The sequence below is a fragment of the Rhincodon typus genome, chromosome 1, assembly GCF_021869965.1.
Source record: "Rhincodon typus isolate 14 chromosome 1, sRhiTyp1.1, whole genome shotgun sequence".
NCBI lineage: Eukaryota > Metazoa > Chordata > Chondrichthyes > Orectolobiformes > Rhincodontidae > Rhincodon > Rhincodon typus.
In genome coordinates this window covers 42,080,693-42,105,265 of record NC_063332.1, presented here as the reverse complement: position 1 = coordinate 42,105,265, position 24,573 = coordinate 42,080,693, and positions in this window count along the sequence as shown.

Genomic DNA, 24,573 nt, shown 5'->3' with positions numbered 1-24,573 from the left:
AGACATGGGGCATTTGTGTGAAATTTTAATTTTTTATATGAAAATTTCTTTTTCAAAACAACAATATGCACCACATCACTTTTTAGTCACAGGTATTCTATATGACTGTAATGTCACTGAATGCAATCTATGATAGTGCTGACTGCACTAAGGGCTGTTAGCAAATGCTGGGCCTTGTATTTCTATTTATAAATGAGAAAATCCCTGTATCAATCATGAGCAAATGACAGCTCTTTTTTCTGCTAATTTGATATGGTGGGCAGCGATCTTGGGCCTGGAAGTCTTTCCACACTTCTTATCTATCATTTTGGGGAAGTAGGAAGTCATATAATTCTGAACTATCCGTGTGGAGTTTCCATGTTCTCTCTGTGTCTGCGTTTTTTTTTCTGCCAGGTACTCTGGTTTCCTCCTACAGTCAAAAAATGTGCAGGTTAGTTGGATTGGCCATGGGAAATACGGGCTTATGGAGGTAGTGTACTGAAATGGGGCTGGGTCTGGGTGAGGTGCTGTTCAGAGGGTTGGTGCGGACTCCAGGGGCCTAATGGCCTCTTTCTGTACTGTAGTGAGTCTACAATTCTATGAAAATTGTTAGCACAAGGCCCAATTTTGAGGTCATTATTTTTCACACTGGTCAAAAGCATTTTTTTTCATGCTTGACTCTTATTCTAACTCCTGCTGGTTCTTAGGATCCTCTTGTTCTGATGAATCTTAGGATTGGCTAAAATTGGTTGACATAGAAAAATAGGCTATTGTTTGAGTAATGTCAGTGTTGAGGATGGGATGGAATGGTACTAAATTAGGTACCTCAAGGATCAGTGCTAGCCCTGCAACCATTTCAATTATGTTGACCAATTTCTTTCCCATTATTAATCCAAAGTTACAGTAACAGCAAGCTAGGAGACCAGAAGTTATAAAATTAATTAGTGAAAAGGTTATGGAGAAAGATAAATGGCAGCTGTACTTCAATGCTTTGTTTTCATCTGGTCTGACATGTTATGACACACTGTTACGGCAGATGAGATTTGAATCTCAACCTTCTAGCCCAGAGATAGGGACAATGATGCTGCGCTGCAGGACCTCTGCAGATGCAGGTCAGGAATTGAGCTGCCATTGAAGGACTCCAAGCTAAGAACCAATAAACAGGTTATTTCTGAATAAGTGCCACCTTGATAGCACTGCAGAAAATTCCTTTCATCACTTTGGTAATGATTAAAAGTAGACTGATGGGGTTAAATTTGTTCGAATTTGATTTGTCCCCCTTTATATGGACAAAACACACCGGGGTAATTGTTGTGTAGACACCAGTGTTGTAGGTTCTCTGAAATGGGTTGGATCAGGGCACAATTAATGATGAACAGCACAAGTCTTCACTGTTACAGCAGGGATCATGTAAGGGGCCCTTAGCCTTTGCGGTATCCAGAGCTTTCGACTGTTTCCTGATATCACAAGGAGTGAAATAAATTGATGGAAAACTGGCATCTTAACCCTGCTGATCTCAGGAGGAGGCCAAGATGAGTCATCCACTCAGTTCTTCAGACTGAAGACTGTTTCAAATGTTCAACTTAATCTTGAATGGCACTGCTACAGGCCCCAAGAATCACAACCTCCTAGCTCTGGAATTCTGACCTATGACCTTCATCACGCCTCTAACTGCCAACAATCAATACTCAGTCTCAAAATCCAGACCCACTCTCCCTCCTATGATCCAGGCTTGAAATCCCCCTTCTGACTCCATTCCCACCCCCTTACCCCTTGGCTACCATGGTTTCAGCCATGCCCCAATATCTGCCCATAATTTTCTTCAGTTTTTAATACAGTCATTCCTGAGGTCTGCATGAGGTCTGGTGCTCATTATTTTGGGGCTCCTTGGACCACACCTTCATGTGCAGCATAGATTGCTGGTGAGATTTTGGATACAAGCGCGAAAGAATGATCACTCCTTTTAGTAGATAAATTATCAAAAGATCCTTGAAAATATATGAATATATATAGAACTCTTCACACAGAAATATTTGAAAACAGTTGCTCTATATTTATATTTTGAAGGCTAATTGGTAAAAAATGTATGCAGAAAATCACGGGCTAATTGTGTACATACATTCCAGCCAAATGAATGGATTTAAGAGATCTTTCAATGTCTAATTTCTGATTTGTGCCTTTTGATGTCTGCACCATTCAACACAGCAAACAAATGGTCCACATTCTCTCAGTGTTTCTCATATTAACAGCTGAGTTGTAGCATCTGTGTAGCAATATATTTGAGCTGAGACAATAAAAGAAAGGAAAGGGAGAGAGTGCTCTCCCCGGGACAAGATTGTAAGCAGTAACATAGAAGCAATAATTAGGTCCTGGGAGCCTGACTGCTGGGAAGTTCACAGTACACAGTACCAAGTGAACTAAAGAATGAGAAAAATACATTTCAGTGAGGCGAGAAAACAGCAAAACAACAAAATTGTTTTTTCTTTATATTTTTGATTCTGTTGCAGAAATGTACTGCAATCCTCAGCATGTTAACAAAGGCCAGTTAAGCAGAGTTACTGAGGGATTTTTATATGTAGAAAAAAATGATATCCTTCGCTACATTAGCTTCAGGGCTTGACTTTCCTGGCACTCCATAAAGCAATCTTAAGTGTGCAGACAATTTTATACTGAAATTGGAAAAATAATACTCGCTGAAATTTCATTCGGAGACTTTTTATGTCAGTGTAACTTAGAAATTTTGCCCCAAAGAAAGGAGTATACTTTCTTATAGAAACCATAAGCTTGCCAAACACTAGTCAATACATGCTGCCAAAGAACTGGTTAAATATCTGCAGTTTCTGCTATTCCTGCCATTAATTAAAATGAAACTTGGCATTATTTTAAGATATTTAAAACATAATTTGTTCCTTCAATAACTTTGAAGTTATTGTCTAAATTTGAAATTACTCATAACATGGCATACAACTTAAAGGTCAATTTTAACTCAGCCATGTTGGTGAGCAGGGTACATCCCCATTAACATCACACTGGGGAATTTTAACCTGCTATTCTGAGTAAGTGTCAAAGATAGCATGTTTAAACAGCAGGATCCTTTGTGAGCTATGCAGATCAGTATCAGTTAACATGAGTGGGTCCAATTGCCATTTTGGCTGCCAGCCTGGGTACCTAAACCATTGGGACTTTTCTGTCTAGCAAAATAGCAGGAATAGGAGAGATTCTACAGTGGTCCACACATTGGCTTTCATGATGAACTGGAGAGGGGTCAGATTGTTAAAAACTTGAAAGCTAACCCCAATCTGCAGCAAACACACCTCCTTCAGTTTAATCTCTATCAGTTTGAGATCATCCCATACTGGAGATGTGTAGCAGTGATCTCAAAATGTTAATGATGATCTGTGCCTCAGACTTTGGTAGCCACTCTTCCAGAGCCTTAAGAAATGTCTGGCTGGCTTTCTGAGGAGTGGCAATCTCATGCATATTCAACCCACTTTGTTATTAATGAAAGGAAAAAGCTCCACCTTTCTTACAGGAGATTCTAATCAGGGCTTCTTGAGGAATCCAGAGCCATGTTTCCATTCTGAAAGTAAGGGAGGCAATGGTCTACTGCCATTATTGGTGGACTGTTAATCCAGAGAGCTGGGTAATGTCCTGGGAACCCAGGCTCAAATCCTGCCTCAACAGATGAAGGACTTTGAATTCAATAAATACATGGGATCAAAAATCTAATGATGAACATGAATTGATTGATTTTTTTTGTTAGAAAGAACCTGTCTGGTTCACCGCTGTCCTTTAGGGGAGGAAATTGCCTGGTCTTGTCTACATGTGACTCCAGACCCATAGCAAAGTGGCTGACTCGAAACCACCCTCTCGGCAATTAAGGCTGGGCACTAAATGCTGGCCTAGCCAGCGACACCCTTATCCTGTCAATGAATAAAGAAAAGGCCCTTTAGTAGTGCAGACTGTCTGGGGAAGGCAAACCATGTCCTTTTTTCACAGCAGTCAGCTGTCATACCCTGGAATGTAATCGTCTAGAGTCACAGACAGACACATTGCCAGAGACTATCAAATGGTAAGTGCAGAAGTAAAGTATAACGTTAGGGTGCCAAGAGGGTAAGTTCCAAATAAGTAGGATGACAGCTGAGTAGGGTGACCAGTAGTGATCCCTCTAGTTTTCTTCCCAGCAATGCAGGCCTCCAAGGCCAATGCACAGCAGTGACCTCTGGAACTAGGAGTTAATGCCGTGATTGGTGTGTCAAACTGGCTGCAATGAGTGGGACATTGGAATGGCTGCAAGCCTGCACAGTTTAGGGGGAATGTTAGTATCCAGGTGCCAAGACAGTCAAGTGCCAGCTGCCAGAGGGTGTCCAGGTGCCAGGTAAGTAGAGTGCAGCCTGGATAGGATACAGCTGATAGAGTGCGGGTGATAAGGATTAGGGTACCAGGTGAACAGTGATTAAAAAGTCACATGCTGGGAGTAGAGTGCCAAGTGGGCAAAAGAAGTAGAAGATGGTGCAAAGTAGCAATGGGGACAAATTTAGGGCAGGTCAAGAAGTGTGGGAGTAGAGGAGTTTTGTCTAAGTGCATGGCCTGAGGGCTTATGGTCCAGCAGCAGGGAAAAGGGGCTCAGGTCCCAGGGGTCGGCAAGGGGACGGAGTGGATCTGATTAGATCAGGAATGGGGGAAGCATGTTTGAGTCATGAAAAGATGAAATGGGTCATGTCTGGAGCATAATAAAGGGGGTCAGCTCGCAGACAGTGAAGGGCATTAGGGTCTGGAATCAGGCAGGTCAGAGTCTGGGGTATGTAAGTGTTCTAGAGATGCATGTAAAGTAAGAATGGAGATGGGTTGTATATTCAGCAGTTTCACTTTTCTTGAGTAACTTAACTAATTTCAGATTTAAATGGAGACTTTCCGAGAGTTCCAAAGTTGAAAGGAAAGCACAGTGGAGCGAGCATGCTTTCCTACGCTCCTAATGTAAACCTTTACATTCTATGTCCCTCCTTCCTCACTGGTATTAGAATCACCCCTACTGACTTCCTTCTTTCTGCTCAGTAATCAGTCAACCTCTCAGATGTTTTAGTTTGTGAGCACACTTGCCTTGATGACTTTATTGGGTCTTCCCCCTTTGCCCCCTGCTACTGAGTCATTTCAGTCCCTGCTTTCCCATCCATATCAGGGGACAATGTTTTATTTGCTGTACTTGTGAGGCTGGGAGACTAGAAAAAACTTGGATTTTTTTTCTTCAAGCAGGGAAAGTTAAGGGGAGATTTAATAATGGAAAAGTTTTGGCAAAATATTAAGAGAGGAGGTGAAGTGATTTTGTGTTATGAAATATCGCAGAGTAAATGTAGAATGGTCAATGTATTCAGAAAATCTCCACCACTGCACAATTCCTTCACAGGATATTTGTTGCTAATTTCATAGTACAATACGTGATGTATAATCACAATTTAAAACAGTCAACATAAATCACTCAGTGTTCTGCCATTGAAGTAGTGTCATCATAATGTTGTCCCATATAAGCTGCTGTTATATCATCTTAGTTACTTTCCATTGCAGTATATGTATTAACAGCCACACTGCGCAGGATGCTGGAGACCAAATCCCATGACGAACGTCTGCATATCACTGCAGATACCCTTGAATATTCTAGCCTCCTCCCCAACCTAGCAAAATTGAGAACTCTCCCGCTCATGAATCATAAATGAGTTTAAAATCTGGTTGATGAGAACAAAGGTTCCAGTAGGTCATCTTCTCCACCAATGATAGCCCATGTCTTTCCAAAAGGGGGCTTTAAATTTTGTTCCACATCACATGAACAACGTCCTAGACCTATTTCTCAAACTTCAATTTTTAAAGCACCCCAACATTATCTCTTCAAAGACTTAAGAACTTTCTCTCTCGTTTCCAAGACACATTTTCTTCCCCTACTTCATCAACACTTTTACTGATTTATTTCTTCCATATCTCATGAAATAATGTAAACTGAAATATGCTGTGAACTGCGATTTAGGTTCTCCACTCACAACCAAGAAATGAAAGCGGTGCACGCTCAACTACTTAGGATGTGGCCATCACCAACAATATCAGCATTTATTACTCCTCCTTCACTTTGCACAGGTAGTAATAAGAACGCAAATTAGTATGTAAATAGACCGAACTGAGAACAGAAATTGCTGGGAAGATCTCAATGAGAAGGCCAATATCTGTAGTTTCTATCATTTTGGAGGATTTTTTGTACTAATAAAAGATTGTTAATGTTGATCTCTTTCTCTACACCTTGTCTGTGGCTGTATTGCTGTACTCTGCACTCTGTTCTATTACGCTGATGCACTTTGTATGGTGTGAACTGCCTGAAAAGCACACAACACAACACCTTTCGCGGTATTTTGGTACATGAGACAACAACGAATCAAACTCAAACTCAGTGTCTGAATTGGTTATGTTTCTCCCTCTGCACATTTGCCTCCCAACTTGTTGAGCCTATTTCCAGTATTTTCACCACTTATTTTTCTTTCCAGCATCGACAGCATTCTGCTTTTTGCCTAGCTAAGCCAGTTTTTTATTTCATTCACGAGATGACAGCATCACTGACTAGGCCAGCATGGATTGCCTAATTCTTTACTGCCAGCGGGCAGTTAAGAGCAAATCACATTGCTGTGGGTCTGGAGTCACATGTAGGTCAGACCAGGGAAGTTTCTCTACCCTAAAGGATTATAAGTTAACCAGAGAGGTTTTTGTGACAATCAACAATGATTTCACAGTCAGTTCAGTTTTTAGATCATTTCAGTTTCTGATGTTGAATAAAGGATACCCAACCTGTATTACTTGGCCAATCCTCCATTCATGCTACTATACTACCTCTACAAATATGATGTCTTACATTAAAGTAACTTGCATGTGGTATCTTAGAATCCCTACAGTGTGGAACAGGCCCTTTGGCCCAATAAGTCAACACCAACCCTCAGAGCATCCCACCCAGACCCATCCCACTATAATCCACCAATCTACACATCCCTGAACACTACAGGCAATTTAGCATGGCCAAGCGACCTAGCCTGCACATCTTTGGACTGTGGGAGGAAACCCACGCAGACACAGGGAGAATGTGCAAACTCCACACAGACAGTTGGGGGTGGAATTGAACCCAGGCCCCTAGTGCTGTGAGGCAGCAGTGCTAACCACTGAGCCATCATGCCACCCCCAAACCTTCTAAAAAAAAGAATTTGAATAAATTTGTCAGGCATGATTTCCTCCTCCTGCAGCCAAGCTGACTTTGTCTGATCATATTATGTATTTCTAAATGTTCTGCTATTACGTCCTTTACAACAGACTCTAACATTTTCCCAATAATTTCCCAATTAAGCTAACTGGCCTATAGTTAGCTGTTTTGTCATCCCCTTCCCTTTTTAAGTAAAGGCATTAGTTACATTGCAATTTTCCAATCCACTGGATCTTTTCCAGAATCTAAGGATTCCTGAAAGATTACTACCAGGACAGCAACTATCTCTGTGGCTATTTAGTTTAATATCCTAGAATGAATCTAATCAGGCAGATGGGACTTATCAGTCGTTAGCCCCAATAGTTTCCTGAAATTTTTTTCTCTAGTGATAGTTTATGTATTTGTTTCCTGTCCTCCTTTTGCCCCATGAATTTTGGGATGCAATGAATTTCTTCTATTGTGAAGACTAATGCAATGCATTTATACAATTTGTCTGCTATTTTCTGGTTCTCCATTATTATTTTTCAAGACTCATTCTTTGAGAAGACTTTAATAACTTAAGAAGCCTGACTGGAAAGGAATATCATTGATTGTTGAACACCAAAATAGAGCCACTACTTGTAGCGTATATTGGCTAGCACCAGCCCCAGACAGACTATTCTGCAGACCCAAGGATAGTCATTTTACATTTTTCTTCATTCATTTTTTATTTAACTTATTTTTTCTTTCATCAACCTGTTCAGAGATAGTATTACATACCTCAGAAGCAGGTGGGACTTGAACCTTAAGCCTCTTGGTCCAGGAGTAGGGATCCTAATGATGAGTTTCAGCTGAGCAGGCCATTGCTGATTTTGAAGGGAGATCATACTCAACAAGCTCCACATGAAGATTAATTAGTGATTCCTCATGGGCCTTAAAGAGGTTATTGCAGAGCCTATGATAACAAGGTGTAGCGCTGGATGAACACAGCAGGCCAAGCAGCATCAAAGGAGCAGGAAGGATGATGTTTCGGGCCTAGACCCTTCTTCAGAAATGGGGGAGGGGAAGGGGGTTCTGAAATAAATAGGGAGAGAGGGGGAGGTGGATAGAAGATGGATAGAGGAGAAGAGACAGACAGGTTAAAGAGGCAGGTTTGGAGCCAGTGAAGGTGAGTGTAGGTAGGGAATTAGAGAGGAGATAGGTCAGTCCAGGGAGGACGGACAGGTCAAGGGGGCGGGATGAGGTTAGTAGGTAGGAGATGGGGGTGGGGCTTGAGGTGGGAGGAGGGGATAGAGTTTCTCCAGCATCTGCAGTTCCTACTATCTCTGAAACATCGCAGAGCCTATATTCACTTTAGCTCACTCTTCCCTTATATATATTCCTATATACCTAAATATATATTCCTGCTGTCTGTCTCAACATTACTTGAAAATTTAGCCTCATAGTTTATATTTCCCCTCATTATTTTTAATTGTCTTTCACTTGTTTTACGAACTTTCCTAATCCACAGTCTTAATGCTAATCGTTCCCACATTAGATATCTTTTCTTTCAATCTAATGTTGTTTTTAACTCCCTAGTTAACCATGAGCTATTTTCTTAAATATTGTTCTACAGCTGCTAAACTCCTTTCCCAATTCACTCCAGTCAGCTGTGCCTTCATTCCTTTGATTTTATGTTTATTTCAGCTCATCTCAGTTGATTCCAACCCGAGTTTCTCCCTCTCAAACTGAATGATAAATTCTACCATGTTATGGTCACTTACTTCCGAGGGATCTTTTGCTCTGACATCATCATTCACATCGTATGCTTTATTCTTTAAATTTGGTGCTATCCTAAACTGACTTGGTTAAGCATAGTTGGCTTATTTTCTTCCTAGAATCCTTCTTCCTCACTGAGATATATATTTTCTATGAGCCACAAACTATATTCTTAAACTTCTGCCCATGTTTCTTAATTGTCTTTGCTGTTCAACACTTTTCCCAGCCTATTTCACCTAGCTCTGTCCTCATTCTTTGGTAATTACCATTATTTAAATTTAGCACAGACAACAATTTCTTTTTCCCCTATGAAACCTGAATAAACAAATTAGAAATTTAAGACAGTCTGGCAGCTTCATGCCCATTTTATTGATTAAAGAACTTTTCTTTACAGAGTTTTCAGAATTAAATTCTAATTGCTAATGTGGGAATTAAGTTTACAATATATGGATTATTTGTCCGAGCCTTTAGATAATTAACCCAGTAGCATAATCCCTACTCTATCATAACCTATTCAGCAAAATGCATGAATCAGTCTAAATGATACAGAAGTTGTTTAGTGATACTTTGGATGTAGGATCGTAAATCCCATTTCAAGTGTGAACAAGGTTCTAAGGTTATAAATATTATCATTTGATCAGAGCAAATGGCTCAGGAGGAAGTTGGGTTTGTGACATTAGTTCAAAAAACAGGTTTCAATTTTCACATTATAAAGACCAAGGGAGTTATTGTTCATTCAAATCTTGATGTTGGACACAAATCACAAAATAGTGTAAAAGTCAAGAGGGGTTCTAGGATTATTGAACATTCTACCATGTGTGTACGTGCAACAAACTGATCCTGTGCCTGTCAATGATAGCTACTTTAGTCACGGTGCATGATACATAAAGGGGTAGGAGTTTGAAAGTGTTCATAATGAGGAGTAATTAAACACTGTCCAGATTGGTGATATCATACAAACTTGGTGGGAGAAAAACTGTGGATTGTAAAGGAGTAGGGCCTATCACCCAGGTCTTCTTTATAGTATGTGCAACAATGTCCATCATATCAGTATAACCTGTATTTTATTGCTAACATGAGCTAAATAGTATCAAGCTTAAGACAAGCATGTCTACTCATTAGACTAGCAAGTGGCTTTATATTACCACACCAGACTAAGTGATCCTTGTAGATCCTATCCTAAAAGAAAATAGTGGCAGAAAATAGACTACTTAGTGAGCAAAGTTCAGACAGCCTCTGTTCTTGATGGACCTTAGAAGGATGAGGTGGTATTTGATTGAAACTTACAGAATAGTGAGAGGCCCGGATTGAGTGGACAGGGGGAAGATGTTTCCACGAATAGGCAAGACTAGGACCCAAAGGCACAGCCTTAGAGTGAAGGGAAAACCGTTTGGAACTGAGATTAGGTGGAATTTCTTCAACCAGAGGGTAGTGAATATGTGGGACTGATTCCTGTGAATGCCAAGTCATGGAGTGTATTTAAGATAGAGACAGATAGGTTCGTGATTGGTAAGGGGATCAAGGATTACAAGAAGAAGGCAGGAGAATGGGGTTGAGAAACATATCGACCATGATGAAATGACAGAACAGACTCAATGGGCTAAACAGCTTAATTCTGCTCTTGTGGTCTTATGGCCTCAAACAACATGATGGTTTTAAATGTGGACTACTCGTACAACAACGCAGGTTTCCAGTTTACACTTAACTCCCTTGCTTCCTTGATTCTCTGTTTGTTACTGTTCAGATGTCAGCCTAGCTCAAAGGCAGCCATCTCATCACTGAGTCAAAAGACTGCAAGCACCCTTTCAAGGTTTCAAAACATAAGCGCCGATTCTCTCTTGGAAGTGGAATAGATTAGGCTTGGGCTGTGTGAATGGCAAACAGTCCTGATTCTAACAGCCAACTGCCAGTAATTTTGAGTGCATGACACCAGTCAGACTGACCAGCAGAAAGTGGCAGCTCTTCAAAAAAAAGTCAAGAAGTTTTACTTTTTAAATTATCTCTTTGGACCTCTTCTTACAAGGTCCTAAAAGATGGCGGTGGCAGGATAGAAAGTGTTTGGGCTCCTGGCCCATCTGCTTCTGATCACCAGGCTTGCCACATCCTTTTTTGTTATTATTATTTTCTAACATCAAAATTCATCTTACCTTCGTCTGGCAGCTTCAGGGAGGAAGGATTTTTCGAGAGGCTGCTACAACAGAGAGTGCGGTGTGGATCGAGCCGTTCCTTATGGCCATCGTGGCGACCTCTTGGTGGGTCCTATGACATGGTGGGCTGCTTTGGCGGTGGCTTTGGCGATGGGGTGGGTCCAGGCCCAGGTCTAGGATTCCAATGGCCCAGGATTCCTTACGACGGCTTGTGCAATGTCTTTGGCATCATGGTGGGTCCAGCCTGGTCCAGGATTCCTTGTGGCGGCTTCTTCGCTGTTGTACTGGGTCTGACCTGGGATTCCAAAGGCCCAGGATTCATTTTGATGACTTTGGCTTTGGCTTCAGTGGCAGTCTGGGATTCTTTGGGGCAACTTCGGTGTCGGGTTTCCTCGACCTCAGGAGACCTGGAGCTGTGAATTGAACTAAGATGGACATTTTAAAAATATTTTCCTTTTTTAAAATATATACATATATATACATAAAATCTGTTATTAAAACCGCAGAATGGCAGCTTCAACAATTTTTGCTGCACTTTTTTTTGTAAAAGTACAAATGACAATAAATGACTACTCTATTGTATTAAGAATGTCTTTCTCACTGCTATATCCTTTCTGCCTCTTCAGAAGGGAGTGGACTCTGCCGGATGAAGCTCCTGAGCAGTTGCTCACCTATCCAGTTTTAGTCAGTTAGACAGGGTTAAAATGACCCAATAAGCTTTCCAAGGTACTTTACTGAAAGGCTAGCAAAAGCAGTGAAAATCAAGTCAAAATAAAATATTTGAGGAGGGATGCTCAGAGGTTTAGTCAAAAGATTGAATTTTATTCAGGAAGGTTCTAAAGGAAGAGAAGGAGATGGAAAAGGAGAAATGCAAGAGTTTAGGGAAGGAACTCTAGAACCTCGGGTATAGGCAAGTCGAAGTCACAGATGATAATACTGGGGCAAAAGAGGAGAAACAGCTGGAGTCAGAGGAATGAAGAGTTTCGTTAAGAATTTGTAAAACTGGTGAAGGTTACGTGGACATGTGTTTTGCGACACATATATTAAAAAGGTGGGAGGAACTTTCATGTTGACAATGCAGTGTCAGAGGGAAAGCAATTGGTGGCCATACTCTGATTCTGATTAACTATGCTAAGCAGGAACCAAAAGTTATATGGCCACAGAACAGGACAATAGAAGAAAAACATTAGAAGATGATCTCGTAACTGTGTCAATCATTGCTGACAGATGGAGGAAAATGAACAGGGATAATGAAGGTTAATGCACCACGGTGACAGTTAGATGGAATGTTATTTCTGTCTTTTGTTAGAGTCAGTTCAGTACTGTAGCTGGAATGGAGGCCTGATTAAAGAAATTCAACCATGAGTTGGGTAAGATGAAAATTAATCAATGATGGATATTCATGATGGATATATGAGAACTTGAGTGTTACTTATATTGTTCAGATTCCACAATTTTTTTAAAAAATGCCAGTTTTCATACACAATATTCTTAATTGAGCCTTAAGTCTTGAACATCTGTTCTAGTTTCTAATTCTTATTTTTTATGTATTATTTTGCAATCCCACATCTGATCTATTCTCTGTGGAACTCAAGCTGAATAATAGTATCAGCAGAATAGCATATGTGGACAGACATTTAAATATTCATTGAGAGGCACAGAATTCTACATGCTGGTGCAATTTTTAACAATGTAGCATTGAATATCAATCAGCACTATCATTAGTTCAAACATATGTCATGTCAAGTCAATAAAGTCTAGCTTAGGTAAAGTTCAAGCAAAGTTTAAAATTTTTTAAACTTTACAAATACTGAATAGCCAGTGTGAGAAGGAAATATTCTGAGTATTTGCACACTGTATTCGATAGTCTATAAAATATTCATACCTCATTTATTAACAATTAAATAACCTCAAGGCACACCAGTGGCTCTGCACCCAAAAGTCATCATTATTTTCTTCAATTATTTCTTGGTATGATCCTTGGGTTGCATTTAAGACATGTACTACACCCAGAGGAGTCAAAAGTTTGACATGAAACTGGTATAAATATTAGTTGCCCTGTGTAACCAAAAGATGTAATAGATGATTAGCATTGACCCTTATCTTGTTGATAAAAGGCAGGACACTCTAATGACAGGAAGGAGAATTGAATTACATCAGAAATCTTGGCTCATAGAGACTTGTAAATCTAAATTTGAACCATTACTGGCTTTATTGATAATATATTGCCACATTTGTATTCAGGCCCCTCTCTAATTAGTTTCCATGCAGTTGCATTTGGGCTATTTACTATTTCAGAACGTGCTCAGGAAATGCCTTCTCCATTGAAAAGTTTTCTTACTCTATCTTAGATATTAACACTGAACAAAAACAGAAGTTGCTGGAAAAGCTCAGCAGGCCTGGCAGCATCTGTGATGAAAAAATCAGAGTTAACATTTCAGGTCTGGTGACCCTTCCTCAGAACTTTGAGGAAGGGTCATGAGACCCGAAACGTTAACTTTGATTTTCTCTTCACAGATGCTGCCTGACCTGCTGAGCTTTTCCAGCAACTTCTGTTTTTTTTCCTGATTTATAGCATCTGCAGTTCTTTTGGTTTTTACATTAACACTGAAATGCTTGTTGTTAGTGGTGGGCATTGAGGTAATCAGATGAAAGACTGAAAATTGTTGGGAGGGGATATTTTCCAATCAGTCAGTTCAGAAATATTATTACGCATCTCTGGAGCAGGTAGGGGTTGAACGCAGGCTTCCTAGCTCAGAGATAAGGATATTGCCACTGTACCACAAGAGCCTATTAGTTAGGAGGGGAAGAGCATTGCTGTAAAAGGATTCAGGTGGATTGGAAAGCATAGAGATAAAGGACAGGGTAGTGGCACAAGGTGCTGGAGGCTAAGCATGCTCAAAATAGTGAAAAAAAAGTTATATAAAGTCGGCAAACATTGGAAGTACTCAGCAGCATCAGTGAACAGAGCAATGTAAGGTTAACATTTTAGGTTAATAGCAATTCATCAGAATTAGTGGATGCCATAGGGGCACAGGTGTCATACAGTATAGAGCCAGAGAAAGGATATAGAGCAGGAATGATTAGGTAATGAAATCTTGAAAGTTCAAGGCAAAGTGAGTGTTAATCTGAAGCTTAAAGACAAAAGATTGTTGAAGATAATGATTTCATTATTCCTGGCTGGAATGGAGATGATTGACAGGAGAATTTTGCAATCATCCCTGGAATCCTTGTTACAGTAAGTAATGAAGACTGATTTTCATGTACATAATTTGAATGTAACCATCCTCCATGCACTGAAGTTGCTGGATAAATCATTGCTTTTAACAGCAGTAAAAGAATAAATCACATTTTGACAGTAGTTTTTATTTTTCCTGATGTATTGTTGAAAGTGCTTTGAAATAACATTGCCAACATTTCCAATATTAAAATGTGCAAACAAAGGAAATACTCAACAGGTTGAGCAGCACATGATTCTGAAACAAAAGCCTCGATTCTGCAAAAGCTCAGCAGGTCTGGTAACATCTGTGAAGTAAAAATCAGAGTTAACGTTTCGAGTCCGGTGACCATTCCTCAGAACATGATTCTGCTGTTTTGGTGGACAGAACCAGAAATGAATGAATAATTGGACTGCTAGACTCTGTAGGATGCTCAACATTGTCTCTAATGAATACAACTATGATGAGTTTTCTGAAAGTGTTTTTATTTCTGGACTCGCCAATGAACAAATGGATTTCTGCTTTTCCATCACTGCTTTCTTTTGGTCTCTCCTGCTTTGTATATCATCTGGTTGTTCACATTAAATATGTACACACTTTGGGTGTAGCACAAAAATTTGGATCATTTATGAGCACTGTTAGCTCTCTGCGTGTGTTGTTCGGTGTCTGAAACAATGACCTTGATGCACTTGCACACTTTTTGGATGAGTTGTGTTAGACTCCGTTTGGTGAGGGCGTTAGTGTACCCACTGGCGACTAGAAATATGCAAAGCAAAGCAGACAGATCATAATGTCAATCAATGCAACCCTGATCTAATGTCAGTGGTGCCACTTTGGAGCTCATTGTTCCGGCTGACACCCTCTTAACTGTATAATGCTGAACCCATATTTTGCTGCAAAAAGAGCTCCCCACTGAGGTTATTTTAAAAGTCATAGGTTAGTTGTTTGAGTTATTTTGACTATTGCTTCAATTCCATAAATGTTTTTAGATTTGCTTTAGATTTGCCATAGTGTACAGCAAATATTGTGACAGGTGGCCAAGGAGTTTTTGCTGACTATAAGTCTTCTGCAAATAACATTTGCTCCTAGGCATGGGAAAGGTAGAAAAATCTCATTGCTTTAAAAATAATACAAATGTAAAGCATTGTAATCAGCAGGGGGATAAATCAACAGCTGGAAAGTGGAATTAGATGGGCTAGCTCTTTTTATTGCTTGGCTAACACACATATGATGGATGATTTGGCCTCCTTCAGTGCTATAAGTGTTCTGCTAATACCAATATCTGGAAGGTAGATACCAAATCACAGTCTAATTGTTCACCCACCATCAAAAACAATGTCAAGGCCTTTTAATCAACATTGAGAGAGACGAAAAGAGGAGTCAGCTGTTTGAGTCAACAAACCATCACCCCCTTTTCCACAAAGTCCTCATAGCAGGAGTGTCCGCCAACCTGAGATAAGGGTCATAAGCCATCTGCAAATTCACAGTCAATATTGATATCCCACTGCCACCCCACCACCCACTTGGAAGAATTATCCTTAACATGATAGAGACAAATGTTCTAGATTTCAAAATATATCAATATTTCAAAAGGTGGTGCACTGCTAGGCATTCCACTTTTCACACGGGCAAGGACAAGTTGCAAGAAGAGGTAAAGGGCAACGTAAAGGAAAGAGCCACCTACATGCAGGCTGTTGATGGTACATTGTTACTTCCCGAAGTTTAATTAGGAATAATCAGTGTGGTGTCTGAGCTTTGGTAAGGTTGTATGCATGAAGCCTATCTCCAGTTGCAGCCATAAAAATGACCACAGAGCAGGTAAAGGGTCGCATTGCCAGTGGCTGTGAAGGTGTCTGTTGTGATTGAACATTTATGCATGTGGCTCCTTCCAGACTGGCTCTGGAGACATTTCCACACCTTGGAGTTTGTTCACTGTCGAACAAGGGAAGTCACTGACGCTATCTAATTATTAATGGATAATCACATTTAATTGCCTCTTGCCAGAGACAAGCAGGAAGGTGGAGTATGTTGTGTTGCTAACATGCAGTGGCAGATAATTTAGGACTAAGATCGAGATGTACTCCAACAAAGGGTTGTGAATCTACTGAATTGGTGACGTGTGTATGTTCCACCGCTGAGTACATTAAAGGTTGGGGTGGACGGATATTTTGTCTGTAAGGGAATTAAGGGATATGGGGCATGGTCAGAAAGATGGATTTGAAGCTCAAGATCAGCCATGGCCAGATTGAACAACAAAGCAGGTTCAATAGGCTATGTGTTCTACCCATATTTTTATTTCTTGTGTTCCCAGTGTGGGGTGCCATTGACTGCATGAACACCATAATATGGGTGCTGCAAATCAGTTCTGAACTTTTCCAAAAACCGAAAGGGATTCTACTCCCTCAGTGCCCAGCTGGTCTGTTCACAAGAAAGATCATGAAGGTCAATGCCCTATGTTCTAGCAGCAATCATGACGTCTTCTCTCTACTGCAGTCCTGCTGCAACCGACCTATCACAGCAATGCAAAGGGTGGCTTCCAGGCGGCTTGGAGCATTGGTTGATAATATGCCCCAAGATTCCAGTGCTCATCCCACATCAGCAACACGCATACCAAAAACACCATGCTCCTCCATGACATGTGATAGAGTAGACCTTTGACGAGCTGAAATATTGATTCTGGTTTCTAATCTGTTGATGGTGCCCAACTAATACTCAGCAGAGTAGTGTGTCCTACTGCTTATGTATGCCTTTGTCATCATGAGGGGGAAGCTATCACCAATCAAATGAGGTGTTCAGGAACAGGAAGAAGACTAATCCAAACAAGGGATCATAGCCCTAAATATCGAAAAAGAGCAAAGGGTAATCCAGAGTACGAATAATTAACTGACAGAAAGCCAACATCAATGGGCTGAGAATCAAACAAATCCAAATAAACTTGAGCCAAATATTGGCCAAAAAAAGATGACTTCCGAAAAAAGAGGTATTTAATAAACAGGTGAGGTAAATTGCCTCAAAAGAAAGAAAGGGCAACTTAGACCTTCCTGGATGACAAAAGGGATTGGAAAAAAAGGTGCACTCCTAACAGAGGTCATGTACAAATTACAACTGACAGCAAGGCTGAATATGAAAATTTCAGAGGGAGGTAAAGGTGTAAATAACAGAAAACAAAAGAGAATGTGGAGAGTGGTTGGCAAACAATTTAAAAACAGTCCAAAACTCTCCTACATACATCTACAGAGTAAAGGGGACAGTAAAGGAGGAATAGGACTGATTGGCATCCAAAAAGGAAATGTATACAAGGACTGTGAACGCATGGTTGAGAAACCAACCTAATAGCTTTCATCTGTCTTTACCAAGGTAGAACAAGGAATAACAAAAGAGGAGACGAATTAGACAAGGAAAGGGTTAAAATTGTTAAGAAGAAGATATTGACTAAACTGACTAACTTTAAGATTGATTAGGCAATAGATTCAAATGCCTTTACATCTAAAGATACTGAGGAAAGTGAGAGCAGAAATTGCAGAGGTACAGTCTTTAATTTTTGAGCCTTCCTTAAACTCAGGCATGGTGCCTGAGGACTGGAGAATTGTAAACATTATGCCTTGTTCTTAAAAAATGCAACAGTAAGACCACAACTACAGGTCATGGTGAAATTTCTAGAAACAATAACTAGGGATGTGACTAATAGTCACATGGACAAATGAGGTTTAATTAATGAAATCTAGCATTGATTTCTAAAGGGAAAGTCTTGTTGAACTTTTTATTATGGAATTTTTTTAAGGACAATGTTAATGACGAGGAGGACTTCCAGAAGGGGTATTTGATACGATGCTCCACCACAGGCTTGAAAGACATGTTAGATAGAGACATAGAGTCATCGAGTCATACAGCACGGAAACAGATCCTTCGGTCCAACCAGTCCGTGCTGAATATAGTCCCAAACTAAACTAGTCCCACCTGTCTGCTCCTGATCCATATCCCTCTAAACCTTTCCTATTGATATATCCAAACAAGTGTCTTTTAAGCATTGTTATTGTACCCACATCCCCTACTTCACCGGGAAGTTCATTCCACAAGCAAACCAAACTCTATGCAAAAAATTTGCCTCTTCTGTCTTTTTGAAATCTCTCTCCTCTCACCTTAAAAATGTACCCCCTAGTCTTGAAATCCCCCATGTTAGGGAAAAGATAATTACCATCAACTCCATCTATGCCGCTCATTATTTTGTAAACTTCTATCAGGTCACCTCTCAACCTCGTATGCACCACTGAAAAAATTCCCAGCCTATCTAGCCTTTCCTTATAATTCAAACCTTCCATACCCAGCAACATCCGATGGAATAAAAGGGACAGTAGCAACATGGATCCAGAATTAGCTGAGGGACAGGAAACAATTGGCTAAGGAATGCCTTTTAGTTTTGGTACAAGTTTGCGGTTGAGTTCGCCGAAGGTTAGAGTTGGTTTACTTGAAATATGCTAATTACCTAAACTTTTCTCCAAGGTACATATTCAGAATTTGCAGTGGATACAAAATTTGGAAGTACAGTGAATTGTGAGGAGGATAGTGTAGAACTTCAAAAACATGTTGACAAATTGGTGGAACCAGTAGACTGGCAGAAGAAGTTCAATCCAGAGAAATGCAAAATCTTCATTTTTCTGGAAGAACATGGAAAGACAATAATGTAAAAAGGGGATGCAGGAGCTGAGTGTTTAGGCTGTACACGTGCAAAGTAACTGAAGGTAGCAAGACAGGTTGAGTGAGCAGTCAAGTAAGCACACTGTAACCGGAGTTTTATTAATAGGGACATCGAGTACAAGAATGTAGAATTTATACAAGATAATGATTTGGCCTCAGCTGGAGTCTCATTTACAAGCTGCACTGCAGAAACTCATCCAGACCACCTAAGCAGCACTATCTATCTCCAAGGACAAGGACAACTAGTGCATGGGAACACCATGGCTACAAGTTCTCTTCCAAACAATTCTTCCATTCTGACTTGGAACATATTATCATTTCTTCATCATTAGTGGCCCAAATCCTGAAATAGTACAGTGGATGTACCTACCTATATCCCACTCTTCTCTCCACATCCACCCCATCTGCAAACTCCCCATGGACTGCACTGGTTCAAGAGGGCAGCTTAAAACCATCTTAAGGATAATTGGTGAGGGACAGTAAATGCTGACCGAGTCGGCAATGCCTACATCATGTGTATGTATGTATAATCCTCGCTTGTCAATTCAAAGTTGATGAGCTCAAATAATTTGGTAACTTAAGTTGAAACCAAGAAAAAAAGACACACAAGCTGTTATTTAAATTAATATGAGCTCCTGAATAATTCTAAAACTTTGAAGTAAAGTATGAGATATTGAATTAACATGAGTAGGCTGTACAAGATTTTGAACTTTGAACATCATTTTGCATCTTATTGACATTTAACCTTTGGAAGATTGAAAAATCTCTATGCTAAACTATTTTTAACATAGATTAATTACGTTTTGAGGAGACCTGCACAGAAATCTGCTGTAAATGCATTAACTAACAGTCTAAAACTAGCACATAGATGAATTTCAATTCCTGGATATCTTCTCACTACTGAATAAAAAATGTACAATTTCAATTCAGTCCAAATCCTTTCCTGGATTTTCAAATATGCACAAATGTGCAGAGTTGGATATATCCAGGGTCACCTTAACTGACAATTTTGGAGGGGCAAGGAAGAATGCCCCCCCAAATATTGGGAACATCATTCTAGAGTGGGTGCGCAGGTTCACTATTTGTCCCTGAGGCAGATTGGAGAAAGCAACAATGGCTGCCAAGTACCAGTTTTTCTTGGACTTTATTCCCAGTTTTCTTAATCAATAGGGCATCTAAATCTTACAATGTTGATCTTCCTCCCATTCCCAAATGCCAATACTTGCCAAATAATACTGAGCTATGGCCACTCACCCACTCCATAGACCCTTATAACATCTGTATCAACTTAGTACCAACGCATAACAGCACACAAACCATATTTTGCTCTTACACCTTCTCTATTAGTTCACACGGTATCCACCATGAGTAACCATCCAGGACAAAGCTGGGTTTTGATAAGATAACACGCTCAATATCTATTGAAGAGTTCACTATGTTTTTAAAAAGTGCTCATTCATGAAAATGTATTTAAACTCATCAAGTATTTAATCCTTTATAAAGGAGATGCATTCATAAGCACTTAATCAAGCATTTAATCCTTTAAGAACATTATGTGGATGTGCTGGTGGTGGACAAGATCAGAAATCACACGACACCAGGTATAGTGTGTATGTGAGAGACAGTGTGTGTATGAGAGAGGATCTGTGTGTGTGTGTGTATGACAGTGTATAGTGTGGTGGGGTCACCTGTAGTGCGACATGAACCCAAATTCCCGGTTGAGGCCGTCCTCATGGGTACCGAACTTGGCTATCAGCCTCTGCTCGGCCAATCTGCATTGTTGTGTATCCCGAAGTCGCAGTCAAGGACATTCAGCCTTGGATCTTTGGGTAAACGTCCTCCAAGGTGGACTTTGGGATGCACAACAGCACAGAGTCACTAAGCAGAGGCTGATAGCCAAGCTCGGTACCCATGAGGACGGCCTCGACCGGGAACTTGTTTTCATGTCACACTACAGGTGACCCCACCACACTATACACTCTCATTCACTCACACAAACACACTCAGACTCAAACACACTCAGACCACCATATACACACACACACACTCACTTTCTCTCTTCCACACACATATACACACACGCACACTATATCTCCCTCTCTCACACACACACACACACACACACTCTATCACTTTCTCTCCCACGCGCACACACACACTCTCTCTTCCTCCCTTCACATACACACATAGATACACTGTCAATCTTTCTCTCTCACACACGTGTGAATCTAAGGGGTGAATTTATATTTGCAGATGCGTTTTATTTTGTTCAAAAAACACACAATTTATAGACAGTCAGTTAATGTGGTGCTTTATAAATTCCTACTTTAGAAATAAAACCAGTCTGACTCCAAACTAAAACACATACAGATTCTAAACAAGGCCTCACACTTAACATGCATTGTCTGACCTAAAATGTCACCTCTTCTTTACACTGATAAAATCTTTAGTTCTCTTAGGACCGTGACTTGAAAGGAATTCGGGAATTTACATATACATATTAATCAATTAAAACTTTCTAACTGATTAAAAATTTAACAGCATCTTAGGTTTGTTTAACACATTCTCATCAGTGGTGTGAACCTTTGATCTTTTACTTATAAATTCTGTGACTGACACTGTCACTCTCACTAACACCTGAAGAAGGAGCGAGGCTCTAAAAAGCTTGTGTTTTCGAATAAACCTGTTGGACTATAACCTGGTATCCTGTGCTTTCTGACCTCTAAGAACATGTTAGAGGTGTTGATCAAACTAAATTTACAGTCTCTGACTGACTGTGATAATATAACGCTGTGAAAAGTAGTCAAGCATTAATAACATAGTGATGATAACATTCAGGTTATATCAACAAATATCTGGTGAAACCATTCAAACTAAATTTCTGAAAATGCCTGTGTATGAGAGTTGATTCTTTTTTTAAATTGATGACCATTTAAATAACTTGAAAGATCGGCCATTGTAGGTGCTTTATTCACCAGCCTAAAGTCTTTACGTCTGCTATAAAAGTTCGTAACTCACACACTTTGCATTAAAGGTCTCAATCCAATGAAAAAGGGCTGTTTAAACTCTGCACTGAAATTAAATGGCATTGCTGAGTTCAAGTTTCCTGGAAGTGGTCATCACTGCCAATCTCAGCCCATCAGTGAAAGCAGTTGCTGCCAAATAAAGGGATGGGGCTTCCAGTTCCAAAACCATTTCAGACACACCAACAGTCTACAAAAATCCAGACCTTTTTCATGTAAAAGCAAAGTCCCAGTTATAAAATCCCAGTTATAAATATAAAATTGTATTAGTGCGAAATCTCCCAGATGGTGTCTTTCAGGATTATTTTATTCATCAGAGCCCTTGGGTTAGCATAAAAGAGTAGAAAGTGAATATGTGATCTGAGAATTAATTATTGTCTCATTGTTCAGAAAGATTTCTAGATTTTTAAAATTTATTTGTTTGGGCATGTCGGTTTTGCTCACTGGGCAAGTATTTATTGAATGTCCCTAATTGGCCTTGAGAAGGTGAGTCATGAGCTTCTTTAACCATTGCAGTCTATATGATCCAGGTACACCTTTAATGTGAAGGAGCTCCAGGATTACAATCCAGAGACACTGAAGGAATGGCAATAAATTTCCAAGTCTGGATGGTGAATGACTTGAAGAGAATCTTGTAGGAGATGATGTTCCCATGTATCTACTGTTCTTGTCCTTCTAGATGGAGGGTTTGGAAGGTTTTGTCTAAGGAGTCTTGGAAAATTTCTGCAGTGCATCAGTACATATTGCTGTTACGGAGTATTGGTGTTAGAACAAGTAGATATTTGTGAATGTGATGCCAATTAAATAGGTTATATTGTCCTGGATGGTGTTGAGTTTCTTGAGTGTTGTTGGAGCTGCACTCATCCAGGCAATTGGGGAACTATTCCATCACATTCCTGATGTCTTGAGGGTGGTGGACAAGTTTTGGGAAGTCAGGAGGTGAGTTGCTCACTGCAGAATTTCTAGCATCTCACCTGCTTTTATGCAAATATACTTAGCTGGCTAGTCCAGTTCAATTTCTGGTCAGCAGTAACCCCCAGGATGTTGATAGTTGGAGATATAGTAAAGGTAGTGTCAAAGGACAATGGTTAGACTCTCTCTTACCCGTCAGTTTTCAGCCCAAGCATGGATATTATCCAGTTCTTGTTGCATTTGGAGAAGGTAACAGAGGAGTCGGAAATAATCTCTTTCAAACAGTTAAGCTTGTCCTACTTATTGATTTTACCATTTTTTTTTGTTTTATTTAGATTTCTATGGAGGATGTAGAGTAACCTGCACCAAATATGCCAATAGAAGAGAGCAAATAAGGCCTTCCTTCAATTGCCCTCTGGGTAATTAGGGATGGGCAATGAATGTTGCCTGGCCAGCGACTTCCACATCCTGTGAATAAATTAAAAAAGGAGGGCATACCAAGTTGACACAGCCTACACATTAAGTGCCCATTGTGGAGCTATTAGAGGACTGATGTAGAAATGAGTTGTTCTTGTCCAGGCAGATATCTGCAAAAGGTCTAATAAAAACTGAAAGAACTGCGGATGCTGTAAATCAGGAACAAAAACAATGTTGCTGGAAAAGCTCAGCAGGTCTGGCAGCATCTGTGAAGGAAAAAACAGAGTTAACGTTTCGGGTCCGGTGACCCTTTCTCAGAACTAGGAAGATTCACCGGACACTAAACGTTAACACTGTTTTTAACTTCACAGATTCTGCCAGACCTGTTGAGTTTTCCAGCAACTTTGTTTTTGTTCCTGCAAATGGTCCAGTTGTCTACAAAAGATAAAAGCGGGAAATTTGAAATAAAAACAGAATGCCAGAATGATTCAGGAAGCATTAGTGTGGAGAGAAATAGAACAATTTATTTATTTGAAGACTTGTGTTTAAAACTGGTAGAAGTTAGAGAGGCAATAGTTTTTGTTTAGGAAATATTGATTTTGTCAATCCTTGCCACTTTAGTTTTCCACTAACTCCCAATTTGAACTCTGCTGATACATCTACTTTCCCGATACAGCATAACGTAAGTTCGATGAACAGCCCCTCTTTCAGTTAGGCGCTTTAAAAACTTCCAGATTAAATGTCTGAGTGGAACAATTTTTGATCAGAAATTCTGCCTCCATTTTGGTTTGGGTACCAGCTAATTCTGCTTTTATGTTTCATACCTTCTGCAAAGCCTTTCTTAATTTCTTTACTTTTTCATTATCCTCGCTTTTTGCCTAGCACTATTTTGTTTATTTTACCATTTAATCTCTGCTGTCTTCCACGTTATCACAAACCTTTCCCTTTGCTCTTTCCTCCAGCACCATTCTCCATTTCACCGGCCTATGCCAATTCCTTCCCTTCATATTTGCTTAACCAGTTACATATCTGAAAGTTTTTGAATAGTACTATTCCATAATGTCAGTATGACATAATATACTGAATGCAGAACTAACTATGTTACTGATTTAAGAGCTAAGTGTGGCACAACTGCATAATGCGCACTAGATTAATAAGCGGACAAGACTGTAATTTTTTATAGTCTGTTTGCTGTGAGTTGGGAAATTTCTAAACTTTGC